This window comes from Chiloscyllium plagiosum, chromosome 26 (assembly GCF_004010195.1).
Source record: "Chiloscyllium plagiosum isolate BGI_BamShark_2017 chromosome 26, ASM401019v2, whole genome shotgun sequence".
Classification (NCBI taxonomy): domain Eukaryota; kingdom Metazoa; phylum Chordata; class Chondrichthyes; order Orectolobiformes; family Hemiscylliidae; genus Chiloscyllium; species Chiloscyllium plagiosum.
In genome coordinates this window covers 44,930,819-44,951,320 of record NC_057735.1, presented here as the reverse complement: position 1 = coordinate 44,951,320, position 20,502 = coordinate 44,930,819, and the positions used below count along the sequence as shown (strand labels likewise).

The window sequence follows — 20,502 nt, the reverse complement described above, 5'->3', positions numbered from 1 at the left end:
CCCTCCCAGTGGCAGGATGCCAAGATGCGAGGGTTTGTGCAAATGTTTTTAAACGTGACAAAACTGAAAAGAAATTTAGGTCAGCAAACGGCAAAGAGTCAGTTAAAGAAGAAATTCACAAGTGAACATACAAGTGACACTTCAATGGGATTCAGTATATAAAAAATACTTTGCTGGGAATAAAAGTTTAAAGCTTGGTTTTAATTAAAACCAATAGGATAGTGGATGCTGTAAATCAAACAAAAACAAATTGCTGGAAAAGCTCAGCATTTCTGGCAGCATCTGTGGAGAGAAATCAGATTTAATGGTTTGGGTCATGTGATCTTTCCTTAGAGCTGGATAACTGAGGAAGGGTCACTGGACCTGAAACGTTAACTCTGATTTCTCTCCACAGATGTAGCCACACCTACTGAGCTTTTCCAGCAAGTTCTGCCTTTGTTAAATCTTTACTTTGTTGTTTATGTTAAGATCGCCTTAACTTTGTTTATGTCCAGTTTTGTTTTATCCCCCCATGTAATAAACTTGAATTCTTTTGCTAAAGAACATTAGTGACCTTGTGTGAATTTGTGGAGTGACTAATCAGCGCAGAAACCAGCTTCAAAATCAAGCCCTCAGTATGCTTCTGAATCAAAGTCATACTGGACTGTAAACATCAAGTATCTTGTCTCTCCACAAAGTGCTGCCAAACCTACTGAGTTTCTCCAGCACTTTGTGTTTTCGTTTGCCCGATTTCCAGCAGAGCATTTTCCTTTTAATTCTCCCTGGGGTCCCACTGGTCCAGCATTATCACCAATTGGGATTATAGTAAGAGGGAACTGGTGGAAAGGGCTGCTGGTGGAAACAGCTGAGTTGCTCTCGCAGACAGCCAGCACGGTGATGATGGGTTAAATGGCCTCCTCCTCAGCTGCTATAACCATTCTACAAGTCTAAGGATCAGAAAAATCCTTCCCTGAAGGACATTCAACAAAACAATCGGCCTTTTACAGCCAGAGAGCTTTGTGCTCACTTCCACCAGCATCAACTTATAAACTTCCAGATTTACAAAGGTTGAAACAGAAATTCAAATCCTCAACACGTCGTGATGGTTTCTCCGAATGATGTGACCAGGAACAAACAAACTCACTGCACTGATTGACCCAGATAGAGCTATAAAGCAAAGCTCTTTCGAACAACATGCCTCAGACTTTCGGAGGCCTGGCACATCAGAGTGACATTTTATTCCCAGCACAGCCACCCTTCAAGGTTCTCAGATTTCGGGGAAGTTTGTGTTACATGTAACTAGGTGCCATATTCATCTAACACGGGATCTTTAAAGCCAGCCAGTGAGATCAATTTTCCGCATCAGCCCTGCTCTGACTTGGACCCAAGATCCCAGTGGTAGAAGCATGTTGTTATTACTGCACCACCCCAACCCACCCACACCTCACCTGGCTCGCACAACGTATCTCAGAAAGTGACCCCACCACAAGAATCACACACCAGATTTCCCACTCTCCTGCTTGTCCTGACGCCCTGCATAAAGCCTGGCTTTTACACAGTAAGACACTGGAGCAGAAGTAGGCCATTCAGCCCACTGAGCTGATGAAGGGCTTTTGCCCGAAAAGTCGATTTTCCTGCTCTTTGGATGCCGCCTGACCTGCTGTGCTTTTCCAGCACCACTCTAATCTTGACTCTAATCTCCAGCATCTGCAATCCTCATTCCACCATTTAGCCCATTGAGTCTGTTCCACCATTCAATGAGATCATAGCTGATCTGATATTCCTCCAATCCACTTTGTCTTTCCCCTTGATTCCCTTACTGATAAAAAAAAATCAATCCCAGCCATGAATATACTTAAATGGCCCATCTCAACGGCCTTCATCATTGGCCCTACACTTTCTCCCAGATGGTGTAACACTTGGTATATACCATATAAAGGATTAAATTTGTGACAGCTACATAATTGAAGTCAGCATTGACGTCTGTCCGGATTCCTTGAAACTTCTACATGTTAATGGATTGATACATAAAGTTTGAAATAAAAATCCACTTCTGGATTCCAGATTCACAACTGTCCGAGAGAAGAAATTCCTCTTCATTGGAGTCTTAAACTCCATAACCTGATATAAAGCCCTCTAGTCCTAGACGTTCCCACAAAGGGGGAAATCAATCTTTTTTCATCTACCCTGTCAAGCCCCTCTGAGCATGTTTCAATAAGGTCACCTTGCATTGTTCTATATTCCAGTGAATACTGACTGTGGTAGGTTGCCTCACACCTGTAGGCACAGTCACTTACCCAACCGTTCTGCACCAACCTGACCATTCCTTCAGAAATTTTAGATTAGATTAGATTAGATTACAGTGTGGGAACAGGCCCTTCGGCCCAACAAGTCCACACCGACCCGCCGAAGCGAAACCCACCCATACCCCTTCATTTACCCCTTACCTAACACTACAGGCAATTTAGTATGGCCAATTCACCTGACCCTGCACATCTTTGGATGGTGGGAGGAAACCGGAGCACCCGGAGGAAACCCACGCAGACACGGGGAGAACGTGCAAACTCCACACAGTCAGTCGCCTGAGGCGGGAATTGAATCCGGGTCTCTGGCACTGTGAGGCAGCAGTGCTAACCACTGTGCCACCGTGCCGCCCAATATCCCAACATTAATCCTAGCATTTAGTTCCTTTCCCTCAGTACAATTCCAAAACTCCCAGTGGACTTCCATGCCTCACAGAACAGGAAAGACAATGTCTCAGGATAGAGGAGCATGTCATGTTCCACACACTTCAGGACGCCTCCGACAAACCACAACAAACCAAAGCTCAACATGCAAATGTGCAGGGAACAATTACATTACAAATAGGCAAGGATATTTACAGGCCTCTGGTGTCAGAGATTATTCATAAGTATACCTATCATTCATGACATCAACCATTGCTCTCAGTTGTTAACAAAGTTGATTTAGGGTTCCACCTTTCTCTTCTTTCCAGGCACACCTTAAAACCAGTCTAAAAAATTAATTTTCATTTCCCAATGGGGCTCACTGCCAAATCTTTATTTGATCACATTGCTGTGAATCATTGCGGAGTGTTTTATTACATTTTGTTATTTTATTTTTATGTTATTGCCAAATTTTATTGTCTTATTCACACAGTGGGCCAATCGGCTCAGCAATGGGAAAAAAAAACTATGCTCTGAAGTGGCCATTTTCTCACTTCCTTACACTCTCTCGAACCATACTCACTGCCTCTCGTTTTTTTTCTTTAGTTATAGGCAAATCATCATTGCCCCTACACCTTCTCCCAGATGGTGTAACACTTGGTATATACCATATAAAGGATTGAACTTGTGACAGCTACATAATCGACGTCAACATTGGTGTCTGTCCAGATTCCCTGAAACTTCTACATGTTAATGGATCGATACATAATGTTTGAAATAAAAATCCACTTCTGTGCTCTGCCAACTGGGAGAAATAATTCGCCAGATGGTACTCCATTAGCCCTTGCCTGCAAAATCCAGAACAAAATGCCATTTGTTCGATGAAATTCTGTCATTGGACAGCACTGGCTGAACCTGTGTGCAGGAATAACTACATGGACAACCAACTTAAGTTAATCAGTCAGCTCATTCACTTAGAAGCAATACACATTCAGACATAGGGTCTCATCCCCTGGAAAAATATTCAAGCTTTGCGTCAGAACAGAAATCCAACTCCCGATTCCTACCCAGCACAGAGACACAAGCAACCCCTTCTCTAAGTGACAATGATCGCCCAAGCCCACCCTGCCTCAGTTTGATCTTGGAAAAAGATATTGACTCTATATAGAGTCATATGGCGTAGAAACAGACGCTTCGGTCCAGCTTGTTCCTGCTGACAAGTTTCCCAAACTGAACAGTCCCATTTGCCAGCAATTGGTTCATATTCCTCGAAGCCTTTCCTATTTGTGTACCTATCTTTTAAATGTTGTAACTGCACCAGCCTCTACCATTTCTTCTGGGAGTTCATTCAGACACCGTGATTGGTTGCTGAAACATAAGCATGTAATGCCACAGATATTATTTTTACAATGAAACATAAGTTTATTAAGAAATGAAGTTAAAGTTGAATAAATGGAAGTAGAATGAATGAATGAATAAATAAATAAATAAAATCAATATCTGCTTATAACACAAATTCAGAAGATTTTTTGAACACACAATAAAAGTATAACCCCAGAAAAAGAGTAAAGGCAAAACGTTGCTGCTAATGAAATGACCATTAGCATTCGAACTCGTTCACATGGACACTGCCAGTGGGACAATGTTCCCATATCATCTAATACACTAGCAGCAGCATTACACTAACTGAATCTAATGGAGACACTCTCGATTCACAGTGATGAGTAAAGAAAGGTATGAAAGTTAGATCAAAGAAAATGTAATTTATGGTTTTCAGTAAACATGCCAGCACCGCAAAAGGACTGACAATTGGCATTATCAGTGAGGAGTTGCACGGGCTTAGAACAGGCTAGAACTAGTGTGGGAGGATGTTCTGACGCAAGCAGATTTGTGGAACTCAGCACAGGGGCTGAAAACAAAAAGACATTTATTACATTACAGACTTCCCGATCTTCAGTTTGCAGCAAACTAAAGAGCGTGGCAAGTTGACAGCGAGGTTGACTTTATTAACCTCTGCAAAATGAGGTGTTTGACTGAGAGAATAAGGTGACTAGCTCAGGCCAGAGATCAAGGCAGAAGTACAGCCAGGTTTCAACGCAAAAGCCTGACTCAGTGTCATCAAACCACTGAAAAACACTCGAATTGGAAGAAAACTTCCCTTTCACATTTATACCCAGCCTCAGTAAAGCAGTCACTTGCAAGAGGGAAACTTGCAACAGCTTCATCAGTTTGGCTTCTGGCTACAGTGAGTGGCTTGAGTTGTTCCAACTTTTGATTCACCTCCCACTTGGGTACTGTGGTGGCCATATCTATTCTGTTTCTGCTGGAGCAAGACTCTACTGGAGAGCCACGCCAGGCAACTGGGGAGACAATGGCCAAGTGATAATATCAGTGACCTGTTAATCCAGAGACTCAGGTACTGCCCTGGTTTCAAATCCCATCACAGACGATGATGGAATTTGAAACCTATAAATATGTGGAATTAAACGAGTCTAATGATTGTTTGAAAAGCCATTTGGTTAACCAAAGTTCCTTAGGGAAGGAAACTGCCATTCTCACCTGGTCTGGCCTACATGTGACTTCAGACCCATGGCAACGTGGTTGACTCTTAACTGCCCTCTGGGCAATTTGGGACGAGCAATAAATGCTGGCACTCTCATCCTGTGAGTGGATGAGAAAAAAAAAAAATGTTGTTCCTCTTCATCTGTAATTTTACTACAGACCATCTCCAAGTCGAGGTCTATTGTGACATCCTCAATGTGCCCTTTCCAGCCACAGTCACTTGTTAATGAGCTGAAGTAGCAATTTGGCACCCTTTTCACTAAAGGAGTGGATCGTGTGCTTAGCATTAACATCCTCAGTGGCAATCCTTCCACTCAACCCAGGCCATAATCAAAGATGGCAGTTCCTGCTTAGCATAATGTCATGCTAAGGCATTCGCATTTACTCAGTACTCAATAGATGTCTTTCTCCTGCAAATTTGAATACTTGTGTAATAACAGCTATGGTGTACCCACACTGAGCCTAATCTTGTTGCAAGGGCATTCAAAAAGTGCAACACCATCTGGGGGCAAAGTGGCCCACTTGATTGGCACTGCAAACACACACTTACTCTACCATTGTAGCAACTTGGCAAGGCTCCTTCCACATCTGCAACCTCCACCACCCAGGACAAGGACAGCAGGCTCAAGGGAACACCACAGGCTTACGATCCCTTTCAAGCCACACGCTAACCTAACTTGGAAATATACAGCATTGCTCCTTCACTGTCGGTGGATCAAGGTATATCTCCCTTCTGAACACATTCTGGGAGATCCTTGCACCAATGAAACTTTGAAAGAATATCGGGAAAGATCAATCTGAAACAAGGAATTAAAAGGGCTAAAAAGGATCATGGAATATCTTTAGCAAGCAGGGTTAAGGAAAATCCCAAAGCCTTTTATTTGTGTCTAAGGAGCAAGAGGATAACTAGAGAAAGCCTGGGGTAGCGTTCCCGTGCAGTCTTGCTCCAGCAGAAACAGGATAGATATGGACAAAGGAGGAAAGTTATGTGTGGAGCCAGAGAAAATGAGTGAGTACTCACCAAGGAAAGGGACATGACATTACCAAAAGGATGCTTTGGAGGGTGTGCAGACGAGGTTCCCCAGGATGTTGCCTGGTATGGAGGGCGCTATCTATGAAGACAGGTTGAGTAGGAATAGATGGAAATGTGTTGCTGGAAAAGCGCAGCAGGTCAGGCAGCATCTAGGGAACAGGAGAATCGACGTTTCGGGCATTAGCCCTTCTTCAGGAAGAAGGGCTAATGCCCGAAACGTCGATTCTCCTGTTCCCTAGATGCTGCCTGACCTGCTGCGCTTTTCCAGCAACACATTTCCATCTCTGATCTCCAGCATCTGCAGACCTCACTTTCTCCTGAGTAGGGATAGATGTTTGATTACTCTTGGTCAAGTTGGCATAAGGAGGGAGGTGGTGTTGGGTATTCTAAAAGGCATTAAAGTGGACAAATCCCCAGGTCCAGATGGGATCTATCCCAGGTTACTGAGGGAAGTGAGAAAGGAAATAGCTGGAGCTTAACAGATATCTTTGCAGCATCCTTGAATACAGGTGAGGTCCCAGAGGACTGGAGAATTGCTAATGTTGTCCCCTTGTTTAAGCAGGGGAGCAAGGATAATCCAGGTAATTATAGACCAGTGAACCTGTAGGGAAGCTGCTGGAGAAGATACTGAGGGATAGGATCTATTTACACTTGGAAGTAAATGGGCATAACAGTAATGGGCAGCATGGTTTTGTGCAGGGAAGATCATGTCTTTCCAACTTAATACAATTATTTGAGGAAGTGACAAAGTTGATTGATGACAAAAGGGCTGTAGATGTCATATACAAGGACTTCAGTAAGGTATTTGATAAGGTTCCCCATAGTAGGCTGATGGAGAATGTGAATTTGCATGGGGTCCAGGGTATACTAGCTAGATGGGCAACAGGAGACAGAGAGTAGTCGTGAAAGGGTGTTTCTCAAAACGGAGAAGCATGACCGGTGGTGTTCCACAGGGACCCGTGCTGGGACCATTGCTAAGCAGGTAGTGAAGGGGACTGTCAGACAATACAGCAGAATATAGATAGATTGGAGAGTTGGGCAGAGAAATGGCAGATTGAGTTCAATTCGGACAAATGCGAGGAGATGCATTTTGGAAGATCCAATTCAAGAGTAAACTATACAGTAAATGGAAAAGCCCTGGAAAAATTGGTGTACAGAGAGATCTGGGTGTTCAGGTCCATTGTTCCCTGAAGGTGGTTACGCAGCTCGATAGAGTGGTCAAGAAGGCATACGGCATGCTTTCTGTATTGGATGGGATGTTGTGTATTAAGAGTTGGCAGATCATGTTACAATTATAAAGGACTTTGGTTCAGCCACATTTGGAATACTACATACAGTTCTGGTCGCCACATTACCAAAGGTTGTGGATGCTTTGGAGAGGGTGCAGAGGAGGTTCACCAGGATGGTGCCTGGTATGGAGACAGGTTGAGTAGATTAGAATTATTTTCATTAGAAAGATGGAGGTTGAGTGGGGACCTGATTGAAGTCTACAAAAATCATGAGAGGTATAGACAGGGTGGATAGCAAGAAGCTTTTTCCCCCCAAAGTGGGGGACTCAATTACTTGGGGTCACAAGTTCAAGGTGAGAGGGGAGAAGAAGTTTAAGGGAGAAATGCGTGGGAAGTTCTTTACGCAGAGGATGGTGGGTGCCTGGAACATGGTGCCAACGGGAGGTGGTAGAGGCGGGCATAATAGTGTCATTTAAGATGTATCTGGACAGATACATGGGCAGGGAGCAGAGTGATACAGATCCTTGGGAAACAGGTTACAGGTTTAGATAGAGCATCTGGATCGGCACAGGCTTGGAGGGCTGAAGGGCCTGTTCCTGTGCTGTAATTTTCTTTGTTCTTTGTTCTAACCAGGCTGCAGTGGTTCAAGATGAAGCCTAGCCAAGTTCCTCAAATGCAAATCGAGATTGATAATAAAGTTAGGCCTTGCAAATAATGCTCCAACTCCATAACAACATTTTCTAAAAAGGAACGTTGAGACATAGCAGTAAAGAATAATGGATTCCCGACTCCTGACTGTGCCGAGTTTCTGATTCCACTCACAACATGACAAGCGCGCAACAAAGGTTACCCTGTTCTGTGGGCTTATGCCCAAAACATCGATTCTCCTGTTCCTTGGATGCTGCCTGACCTGCTGCGCTTTTCCAGCAACACATTTTCAGCTGTGGTCATCAACCCTGGCTCTGTCTCCAAGATGAAGTGGAAGCAGTTTTCCCTGAAAATCTGAATCCCACCCATTCCCAACTCTAAAAGACACATTGGATGGGGGAAATGGGGAAACTGGAAAAGGAAGATTCCAGAGAGAAAATAACTCAATAAGCGTCCTAACGAGAAACAGAATGTAATAGAATTCTACGGACAACTGAAAGGACTTGCAAATATAAAGGCTATTCCATCGGGTGGGGAAGTCCCCAATATTAGAACCAGACTAGACAGGGGTGGTCAGCAAACAACATAGGTCCACTAGAAGTCTCGCCTCTAAAACGTAGTTGAGAACAGGGGGAAAGAAGAAATGGAATTTTCAAAACAGAGAATTGCTAGCCAAGGTTAAGGGTCACAGTATCAAGGCTGACAATAGAGTTCCGATACTGTCCGATACATGACCTGACTCAATGAGGTACTTTGGTTGCTAAAACACGCTGCTGTTGATGTGAGTGTCTATGATACCGCTCACTAACACTCTCAATGAATAGAGCCAAAGTAAATTACATCAGGAAATACTGCACACCTGGAAATATTACAAACTTCTTACTGTTCAGAGTACCTTGCTCTCACTTTAACAGTCTTGCTCAAGTCAGGCGGAAGGATTTAATTCTGTGAGAGACAGTCGAGCTAATTCCAGAACCCTGCTCCCATCACATACGACACTGACACCAATTATAGCAACACCTTTGTGCAGCTTAACTTTGAGCTGAAATGGACACAGTTTTAACCAGTCAAAGTAGGTATGCAATTTTAGCATTGAATGTTCATTTCACCAGAACTCAGTTTCCCAGCTGACAAAACTCCTTCAATTGAGGACAGTTTCCCCAATGTTACTTCAATGCTACGTTGTTGTCAAAGGGCTCTTATGGTGCAGGGGTAATGTCCCTACCTCTGGACCAGGGTGTTCAAGACCTACTTGCTTCAGAGATGTGTAATAATATTCCTGAACAGGCTGATGAGAAACTATTTACCCTGTTGTCAAGAAATAACTCATTTGAAACAGGCTGGTTTGTCAAGTGCTTTCTTAGAATCATAGAATCCCTACATTTGGAAGCAGGCAATTCAGCCCATCGAGTTCACACCAACCCTCCAAACAGCATCCCACCCAGACCCACCCACTCCCCTACCCTATCCCTGTAACCCTGCCCATGGCTAACCCACCTAGCCTGCACATCCCTGTACACGATGGACAATTTAGCATGGCCAACCCACCCAACCTTCACACCTTTGGACTGTGGGAGGAAACCGGAGCACCGCAGGAAACCCATGCAGACACGGGGAGAACATACAAACTTCACACAGACAGTCGCCAGAGGCGAGTGTCAAACCCAGGTCCCTGGCACCAGAGAGCACTGGTCGAAGTATTTCATTCAGCAATATTCAACACGACAGCAACTTTAATTATTAAATACCTTAAATTGAGATGATGCAGAGGAAACCTCCTAAAATGACACCAGGAACGAGAGGCTTTTCTCAAGTGGAAAGAAGCTCCTCCTCCAAGCAAGGAAGTTGAGGGTGTAATATAAGGTAATCTGACTGATTTCTGACACATATTAATGAGGCAAAATACATCACAAGAAGTGATGTAATGTCACATGATCTCTTGCAGCCTTGTAGCAAGATAAAGCCAAAGTGAGATGCTTCTAAAATAAATTGTTACTTACCTCAGCACACTGCAGCATGAGGCAACAATACTATAAAATGTGAAATTTAATCAAAATGTCCCAATTGTGAACAGTTTTGTTAAGAGACAAAACTGATTCCATTTTTGGGAGGGTCAGGAATCAGAGGACATATCACATCTAATTTGGTTGGGGTATCTGGTCGACATGGATGAGTTGGACTGAAGGGTCTGTTTCCGTGCTGTACATCTCTACGACTCTATAATTTGCAAAAGTGTAGGAGAGGAGGTTTTTAATATTAGGTGAAGATTGGAAGCAGATTTTAAAAGGGAAATGGACAAATACTTAAAACAGAAAAAACTGTAGGGTCACTGGGGAAGAGAAAAGCAAACAGAACGCATTGAATGGCACTTCCGAAAAGCTAGCACAGAATCTGTGGGCCCAATGGCCTCTTCTGGTATTGCATGATTCTGTTGTTATGCTGGTTCAGGGAGGACCGGGCACGAGGAGAACTTGCTACTCTTTCTAAACGGCCACATCTTCAACATTCACCTGAACTCTGACATGTAACTGGGCTCTCTGTTAATTACTCGTGTACAGGCAGCCAACACCAGCAAATGCACAAACCAAGTCACTAATTCGATATCAGCCCCACAGTCACTACACAAGCACACAGCTTACAGACTTTTAAAGCTGCCAGTAGACATTACCATTGCTGCACCCTCTCCTCAATCTGGGCAAGGTCTACACATACGACAACAATTGTGAAAGAGCCACAGTGAATGCCAAGGGGATCACAGAACGACAGAAGTGTTAGGATTTCATTCAGCTCATTGTGCACCAGCTCTCTGAAAATTTTAACTTTGGGCCAATCCCATCTTTGCCTGTAACCCTGCACAATCATTTCATTGTAATCATCATGCGAGATGGGAACAAATATCTCAGTCACTCGGGCTACAAGGAGAAGGGGGAAAAGATTATATAATGGCTTTCATGTCCTCAGTCTTCCCAAACATTTTACAATCAATAAAGTGTCTTTAATCTAGCAGCAAATTCATACGTGGGATCCCATGAACAGAGACAGATCAGATAATCCCTCTCAGTTCGAAGGCTCATCCTCAGCGAAGGAGCAGCAGGTTACAAACAGAAGTGAGGAGGAATTGCATCTTTCAAATGTGTCATGAATCTGTGGAATTCACCTCCACAGAGAGCGGTGGACCTGGGACAGTGCAAGGAGGGGATTTTTAATTCAGAAATGGTTAAAGGGTTATGGGGAGTGGATAGGAAAGTGGACTTGAAGCCAAGATGAGATCAGCCATGATTGTACTAAATGGCGGAGCAGGTTTGATAGGCTGAAGTGCCAACACCTATTCTTAGTTCTTAGAATGTTTGTAGAACTCCGCTATCCCACTGTAGGACCCTAAACATCCACCAGAGGGAGGCAGATGGGGTTGTGGTTTGACATTCCATTGGTTAAACAGCATCTATGACAATCCCACACACCCTCAGTGTCACTCGCGTCTCCGGAGTGGAACCTCCACCCTATGACCCTCTGTCAGGAGGCAACAGCAACAATTGCAGAACCATTCCAGAACCCACACGATAAACGGCCACTGTATCCCTGCTTTCTGGTTAGAGTTGGTTCACCCAATGTAGCACCAGCTCTCTGCCTCAACAGGAGTGCCAGGTTATCTGAGCGAGTTCGATGGTGCCAGACTCAATACCAACAGTGGTGGGGGCTGGCACTGGGTGGTAAAGACACTTCAGTGAGTTACATCAGCAAGTATCCATCCGGTACAAAGTGTAAATGAGAGTGGCCAAAAGATGTTTAGCTAGAGACCAGAAGGAACATGCCTGATGGATTTTTAACAGCCCAGGTGAAGATGAGAACAGCACAGGAATGAACATGTCAAATCTCACAACTGCTGATCTCTACTACCACTCCTCTCCCTCTGCGAACCGCCCACGACAACTCACAAAGAAAAGGGAATGGAAAACACTGGATTTTCCATCACATCCTTTGGGAACAATATTATTTTCCAGCAAAGCCCTGCTCCAGCACAGGAAGAGAGTTCCAGCATTAGGACAGCTGATAGACTACATCACACACTACAAACAGACTCCCATCAGTTCCCAATCTAGTATAGGCCTGCTTTCATTGTAAACACAAAATTAAAATGATAATGGAAAAAGCTAAATCTTTCATTTAAACAGAAAGCAGACTGGATTCCACCTTACTTCAAACAAAAACTGTAAAATCCAGGTCTCAACAAGTCAGGGAAAGAAAGATGAAGACATGTTCTTGGCTTTTATAATCAGGTAGGGTGTGTTTAGAGTCAGAGTAGTGTATAGTATATAAACCCCAGAGAATCACCTAGATGCAGAGAGCTTATTCTCTCTGAAGCCACTCAGAACCATCTGTTTCCTTTTGTAACTGCAAGGAAAGCAGTTAAAAAGGAACGGCAAAGTGAGGAGAGGTTTCAGTTACATGGTGAGATTAGAGAATTTGGAATTATTTTTATAGAGTGAAGAAGGTTAGGGGAGATTTAATAGAATGTTGTGGTTCTGTTTGCCGAGCTGGGAATTTGTGTTGCAGACGTTTCGTCCCCTGTCTAGGTGACATCCTCAGTGCTTGGGAGCCTCCTGTGAAGCGCTTCTGTGATCTTTCCTCCGGCATTTGTAGTGGTTTGAATCTGCCGCTTCCGGTTATCAGTTCCAGCTGTCCGCTGCAGTGGTCGGTATATTGGGTCCAGGTCGATGTGCTTATTGAGAATCTGTGGATGAGTGCCATGCCTCTAGGAATTCCCTGGCTGTTCTCTGTTTAGCTCGTCCTATAATAGTAGTGTCGTCCCAGTTGAATTCATATTGCTTGTCATCTGTGTCTGTGGCTACTAAGGATAGCTGGTCGTGTCATTTCGTGGCTAGTTGGTGTTCATGGATGCGGATCGTTAGCTGTCTTCCTGTTTGTCCTATGTAGTGTTTTGTACAGTCCTTGCATGGGATTTTGTACACTACATTGGTTTTGCTCATGCTGGGTATTGGGTCCTTTGTCCTGGTGAGTTGTTGTCTGAGGGTGGCTATTGGTTTGTGTGCTGTTATGAGTCCTAGTCGTCGCAGTAGTCTGGCTGTCAGTTCAGAAATGTTTTTGATGTATGGTAACATGGCTAATCCACAGATTCAATCAATAAGCACATCGACCTGGACCCAATATACCGGCCACTGCAGCGGACAGCTGGAACTGACAATCGGAAGCGGCAGAGACAAACCACTATAAATGCCAGAGGAAACATCACAGAAGCGCTTCACAGGAGGCTCCCAAGCACCGAGGATGTCACCTAGACAGGAGACGAAACGTCTGCACCAGAAATTCCCAGTTCGGCGAACAGAACCACAACAACGAGCACCCGAGCTACAAATCTTCGCACAAACTTGGATTTAATAGAATGTTTAAAAAATATTAGGAGGTTTTGATAAGACTAAATAAGGAAAATAAAACAGTTTCCACTGGTCAGAGAACATAGACTGAAGATAATTAGCAAAAGAATTAGCTGGGGATAGGAGGAAAAACATTTGTAATCATTAGCTTTCAAAACAAGAAAAAGTTGGATATATCCTTGAAAGGTGTAAAACAAATCTGCAATCCTATAGAAGAATTACAACTAAAGGATTTCAAAGGCCCAGCGCAAATGTGCTTTTCCTGTGCTAAATGATTCGATGAATTAAAGACAGCAGTAACAGATAAATAACAACAGTCACGTAGAACGGCATTGATTTAAATCCACCCAGTGCCAGACAGATCAAATAAAAACACTTCATGTTTATGCAGTACCACAAGCTTGCTAATCTAAAGGCAGTGAATGACTTAAGAAGTGCAGACTGCATTGAAATCTCCAGTCAGCCCATGCTGAACCCTGTCCAAGAATTGGGGCAAGTTCACACGAGCCAGTAATGTCAAACTCCTCTCGTAGTCCTCTATACAAAGATGGTAGGTAGTGCTGACAAAAAAAAACAGGCAATTTCCTTCCAGCCAAATTGTACCAATAGCAACAAGCTGAATGATTTCTAAATCTATGTTTTATTTGATTGTTGTGAGGGCTTGAATATTGGTGAATGGGCACTGGAATAATTCCTTGACTTTCTTCAAAAAACCACAGCATCCTTTACAGCTACCTGGACAGACACACAGACAGAGCCTCTGAATAACCTCACAGCCTACAGATTCCATCTTGGCAATGTGGCCTCCATAGTTTTGTGGGTTGCAAGAGGTGATGGGCACCAAAGTCCACTTTGAAACGTCGTTGTGCATGACAAATTCTTTTAGATTGCACAATAACACTACAATCTTTCACAAGAAAACCCTCATGCAGTTTTTATTACTGAACAAGGGCAATACAGTATAGCTGCGGACAGAGGCAGGAGTCCTGGCACCGTCCATGATCAGAACATGCCTTGAAGGATATGGTATCAAGGAAGCAAAATGACATTCACTATCTGCTGAGGGATAGCAATCACTCAGTTTGAGTCACAGATTGGGAAGCGGTTTGTGTCGGTTTCCGAGCGAAGAGGGTATTTGTCAGGTGAGGTGGTTGGGTGTCAAGTCATGGGGAAGGGGCATCAGAATCTGGAGAAGGAGTGTGTGTGCGCATGTGTGTGTGTAGGTGCGTGTGCATAAGTGCATGTGTGAGAGCTCTCAGGAGTCAGGCTATGTATTTAGTCATAGTCAGAGTAGTATCAGAGTATCCCTACAGTATGAAAACAGGCCACTTGGCCCAATAGGTCCACACTGAACAGCATCACACCCAGACCCCCCCCCCCCACCACCCCCCCAATCAGTGTAACCCTGCATTCCCGCGGGTAACTCCTGAACTTTTCCTGAGTAACCATTTACTTAATTAAAGCAGAAATTTCCAAATTCTCTAATTTAAACGGATACTTTCGGAGGCTTCCAGGCATTGGGGAATTGCCAAGCGGAACATTCAATTTCCTTGGGAATTCCCTCGGAATCCGGTACGAAGGGGATTCCATAAGGTCCCAGTGCTCAGCTCCCATCAGTGGTGCCAAGCTGACTATCTGGGCTGAAATCTCTACGACACTGCTGTAAGCAACCACGGAGTCAGGCAATTCATTGGCAAGAAAATGTGTTATTCAAACAAAAGATTATAATAAATTATTGAGGATAGAATATAGGACTGTCATGAAATGGAAAGGTATGATAACAATAATGTTCCTTGTCTGATACCCTAGAAACAAAAGTTCCAATCTCATTTTAGGAGCTGGGAGACTAACTTTAATTAACAATCAAATCTGGAATAGAATGCTAGTCTTGCCTGCAAGTGACTCCAGACCCACAGTTATGTAGTTGACTCTTAACACCCTCTGATTTAGTTTGATTTATTGCTGCCAATGTACCCAGATGCAGTGAAAAAATATTATTTTGCATGCTACACAGGCAGATTGTACCATACAAAGTGCTCCAGGGTAGCAGAACAGAGTGCAGACTACAGATAGGCGACTAGAAAGGGGGCCATATTGGATTTGGTGCTTGGCAACAAACCAAGCCAGGTCTCAGATCTCTCGGTGGGAGAGCATTTTGGCGATAGTGATCACAACTCCCTGACCTTTACTATAGTCATAAGAGGGATAGGAGCAGATGGTATGAGAAATTGGGGGATTGGGGGAGGGGAAATTACAATGCTATTACACAGGAATTGTGGAACATAAATTGGGAGCAGATATTCTCAGGGAAATGCACAACAGAAATGTGGAGGATGTTCAGGGAGTACTGCTGCGAGTGCTGGATAGGTTTGTCCCACTGAGGCAACGAATGGATAGTAGGGCGAAGGAACCTTGGGTGACTAGGGATGTGGAACATCCAGTCAAGAGGAAGAAGGAAATTTACTTAAGGTTGAGGAGGCAAGGATCAGACAGGGCCCGAGACGGTTACAAGGTAGCCAGGAGGGAACTGAAGGATGGACTTAGGAGAGCAAGAAGGGGGTATGAAAGAGTTCAATCTGGATAAGTGTACGTGATTCATTTTGGAAGGTCGAAAATGCACATTACAGGGTTAAAGGCAGGATTCTTGGCAGTGTGGAGGAACAAAGGGATATTGGGGTCCACGTCCATAGATCCCTCAAAGTTGCCACCCAAGCTGATAGGATTGTTAAGAAGGCATATGGTGTATGGCTTTCATGAGTAGAAGGATTGAGTTTAAGAGCTGCAAGGTTATGCTGCAGCTTTATAATGCCCTGGTTAGACCATACTTGGGAATATTGTGTTCAGATCTGGTCGTTCCATTATAGGAAGGATGTGGAAGCTTTAGAGAGGGTGCAGAGGAGATTTATCAGGATACTGCCTGGACTGGAGGGCATGTCTTATGAAGAGAGGTTGAAAAAGCTAGGGCTTTTCTCATTGGAGTGAAGAAGGTTGAGAGGTGACTTGATAGAGGTGTACAAGGTGATGAGAGGCATAGGTAGAGTGGATAGCCAGATATTTCTTCCCAGGGCGGAAATGGCTATCATGAGGGGGCATAATTTTAAGATGATTGGAGGAAGGTTTAGGGGAGATGTCAGAGGTTGGTTCTTTACACAGAGGGTAGGTGTGTGGAATGCATTGCCAGCAGTGATAGTAGAATCAGATACATTAAGGACATTTAAACGACTCTTGGGTAGGCACACGGATGATAGCAAAATGAAGGGTATGTAGGTTAGTTTGATCTTAGAGTAGGATAAAAGGTTGGTACAACATCAAGGGCCGAAGGGCCTGTGCTTTACTGTTCTATGTAATACAGTGTTACAGCTGTAGAGAAGATGCCAAGAGAGAGATCAAAATTAATGTTGGAGAGGTCCATACAAAAGTCTGATAACATTGGGGAAGAAGCTGTTCTTGAAGGTGTTCATACATGTATTCAAACTTTTGGATCTTCTGCCCCATGGAAGAGAGTGGAAGAGAGTTTATCCTGGATGAGAGGGGTCTTTGGTTATATTGGTTGTTTTCCCAAGGCAGCAGGAAGTACAGTTGGAGTCAATGGATGGACGGCTGGTTTGTGCGATGGACTGGGCTGTGTTCACAACTCGCTGTTGTTCCTTGTGATCTTGGAAAGAGCAGTTGCCGTACCTCACTCTGATGCATCCAGGATGCTTTCTGTGGAATGGTTTGATACATCAATCAGCTGTATCAAGTGGCTATGGAAATGTCACGATTGTAGCTGTCCCGAGGCCAAACTTTCTCAACCTCAACAGGCAATAGGCAGTGAACGATGCCCACACCCTGTGAATGGATCAAAAGGAAACATCCAGGTGGGTGGTGAAGAGACTGTCTGGGAGCCAATTGGCATGGGATGGGAGGGTGTCAAACTGAGTGGATGGAGGTCACATGATGAAGCCTCTGGGAACATGTCTGACTTGACAACATTAACTTTCTGGTGGGGCAGCCTGCAATATAGCAGGGCCTTGTAAAAGCAGTTACCACATCAGCAGCATATGTAACACCCAGACATCTAACATAGGAGGCATTTATTTTCCCACTCCACTGACCTTCACAGAGTGCTGCCTGTAGCAAACGATAAAGTAATACTCCCCCGACTCTCCCCCACTGCTGCTTACTAGCATTGAGTCCCCTGTACACACTAATCTCTTGTAAAACAACGATTAGGCCATATTTCCCTATCTCCATAAGCCATACACGAGTGACACAAGATGCTGGCTGTATGATTCAGTCTCATCATGTTAACCACTTCCTGACCTCAATGTCACATTTAGTATTATGACGGGGTCCAGGCAATTAAATAATCAAAAAGACCAGAAAATGTAAACATCCATCCCAACTGCTCCTTCACAATGTACAACAATTTTGTGACTTAGTGGCAGCTCTTCTCCTGTGTCACAAAGTCAGGAGCTCAAGTCCCACTCCAGAGATGTTGACAAATTATCTAGACCAACGTTTTTTTATTCATTGTGAAATGTGGGTGTCACTGGCTGGGCCAGCATTTATTTGCTGTCCCTATTTGCCCTTGAGAAGGTGGTATTGAGCTGCCTTCCCGAACTGCTGTAGTCCTGCTGTGGGTTAACCCACAATGTTGTGAGGAGAGGGAATTCCAGGATTTTGACCCAGTGACAGTGAAGGAATGGTGATATATTTCCAAGTCAGGATGGTGAGTGGCTTGGAGGGGAACCTGCAGGTGATGGTGATCCCATGTATCGGTTGCCCCAGTCCTTCAAGATGCTTATGTTTGAGTTTTGAAGGTGCTCTCTGAATCTTTGGTGAGCTTTCCCACTTTGACCCCATTTGGATGCTTGAAGATTATTGTCAGCCCTCCATGTGGACTGCAGGCCCAGGGGCCTGTTAGAGCCAGGGCTCCAGCGCAAAACCTCCATGGGGACTCCAGGCCCAAGGGCCTGTTAGAGCCAGGGCTCCAGCGCGAGCCGTCCATGGGGATTCCAGGCTCAGGGGCATGTTAGAGCAGGGCTCCAGCATGAGCCCTTCAGGGGGACTCCAGGCCCAAGGGCCTGTTAGAGCAGGGGCTCCAGCGCGAGTCCTCCAGGGGGATTCCAGGTTCAGGGGCCTGTTAGAGCAGGGCTCCAGCGTGAGCCCTCCAGGGGGATTCCAGGCTCAGGGGCCTGTTAGAGCAGGGCTCCAGCTCGAGCCCTCCATGGGGACTCCAGGCTCAGGGGCCTGTTAGAGCAGGGGCTCCAGCACGAGCCCTCCATGGGTACTCCAGGCTCAGGGGCCTGTTAGAGCAGGGCTCTAGTTGCTCTAACACTGTCAAAGTTCCACAGTGCCCATTGCTGCTTCACATCCCACCACCCAATTTGTGGTCCTGACCAGCCTGATCCAGTCCGACATTCCAGCACACATGAGACAGACATTGCCTATCTGTCCTCTCAGGTAAACAGGAAAGATTCCACAACCTCATTTATTTGGAGACCAGCTGGAGTGTTCTTCATGGGGTGCTGCTTATTTATTCTTCAAACAATTTCATTTTTAAGAAATCTGCTCGTTATCATACTTGTGTGAAAACCTACTGCTGTGACCTCTACACAACAGTGGCTACTCCCCATAATTATATAAACCAAGATAGAGTGCTTGGTGGCATCACGATGTCATGAAAGGCACTATGAAAATGCAATTCTTTATGGAAGGGGTTTTAAACTAGTGTCAGCCCTATTGCTGAGAAGGGTTCACAGTGATACCCATCTAACTGTTCTCACTGTTTCTGTGGAGAACTAGTACCCATACAGTGTAGAGAATCATAGAATCCCTACAGTTTGGAAGTGGGTCATTTGGTCCATTGTGTCCACACTGCCCCTCTGAAGAGCATCTCACCCAAACCCATCCCCCTACCCTCTCCCTGTGACCCTGTATTTCCCATGGCTAATCCACCTAGCCTGCACATGCCTGGACACAACTGGCAAATTAGCATAGTCAATCCACCTGAACTGCACAGCTTTGGACTGTGGGAGGGACCCGGAGCAAACCCACTCAGACACAGGGAGAATGTGCAAACTCCACATAGTCACCTGAAGGCAGTATAAAGCCTTTGTCCCTAGCCATGTGAGAGTGCAGTGCTAACCACTGAGCCATGGCACCACCCTACTCCCCATGTTTGTCTTTAAATAGATTCATCACACAGAGATGGGGCTGCCAACTCAGATTGGCACTCTTCCCAACACACCATCTGACATCATGGTGCCATCATCAGTCCCTTCTCTTGACACACTGCCTTCACAGATATTTCCTAACTAACCTGTTCAGAGATGCAATCACACACCTCTGGAGCAGGTGGGACCTAAACCTGGGCCACCCGGCTTAGAGGTAGGGGCACTATCATTGCATCACAAGAACATCCGATATTGCCTTCATATACCAAGTGAGATGGAAAGAGACTCAAATGGATTAATGTTGGCAACCATTGTAACTGTTGCCCCCTCCCCCCTCTAATATTCATATCGCAAAATGTATAAATGTATGTAATAAATAGAGTCTTATTGAATGCTCTCCTGGTTTGCAGCCATATCCTGAGATTAGGTTTCAGTTCCCAGAGACGCTAAGCCGCAGTCCCACCCATTCAGCACCCTCTTCCCTGCTCACCTAAGTGAGTGGACAATTATGTAGCAAATAGAGTACAATGTGAGAAGGTTGTTATTTTCGATTTTGGCAGGAAGAATACAATAGCATTTTTTTTTCCCAAATAATGAAAGATTGCAGAGTGCTGAGACGCAGAGTGATCTGGGCACACTAGTGCATGAATCGCAAAATGGTTAGTACGCAGAGAATGCTGGAGAAACTTAGAGTTAATGCTCGAGTCCAAAATGACATCTTTGTAATCTTAATTCTGTTTCTCTATCTCCACAGACACTGCTGGACCTGCTGGGATTCTTCAACATTGCTGGAATAAACACAGACACCGACCTTTATATAGGTAAGTATAC

At 44.6% G+C, this 20,502-nt stretch overlaps 1 protein-coding gene and 1 long non-coding RNA gene across 3 annotated transcripts in view; one reads left to right on the top strand and one right to left on the bottom strand.

Annotated features, from left to right (window-relative positions):
- Nucleotides 1-20,502, top strand: part of LOC122563309 — a 65,350-nt gene that overhangs the window by 26,362 nt on the left and 18,486 nt on the right. Inside the window, exon 2 of the long non-coding RNA XR_006315557.1 lies at nucleotides 20,426-20,492. This is a non-coding gene — a long non-coding RNA (uncharacterized LOC122563309). The remainder of the gene's footprint in view (nucleotides 1-20,425; nucleotides 20,493-20,502) is intronic.
- LOC122563308 (DENN domain-containing protein 2C-like) overlaps nucleotides 1-20,502 on the bottom strand; it is a 120,497-nt gene that overhangs the window by 96,891 nt on the left and 3,104 nt on the right. The window lies entirely within an intron of this gene.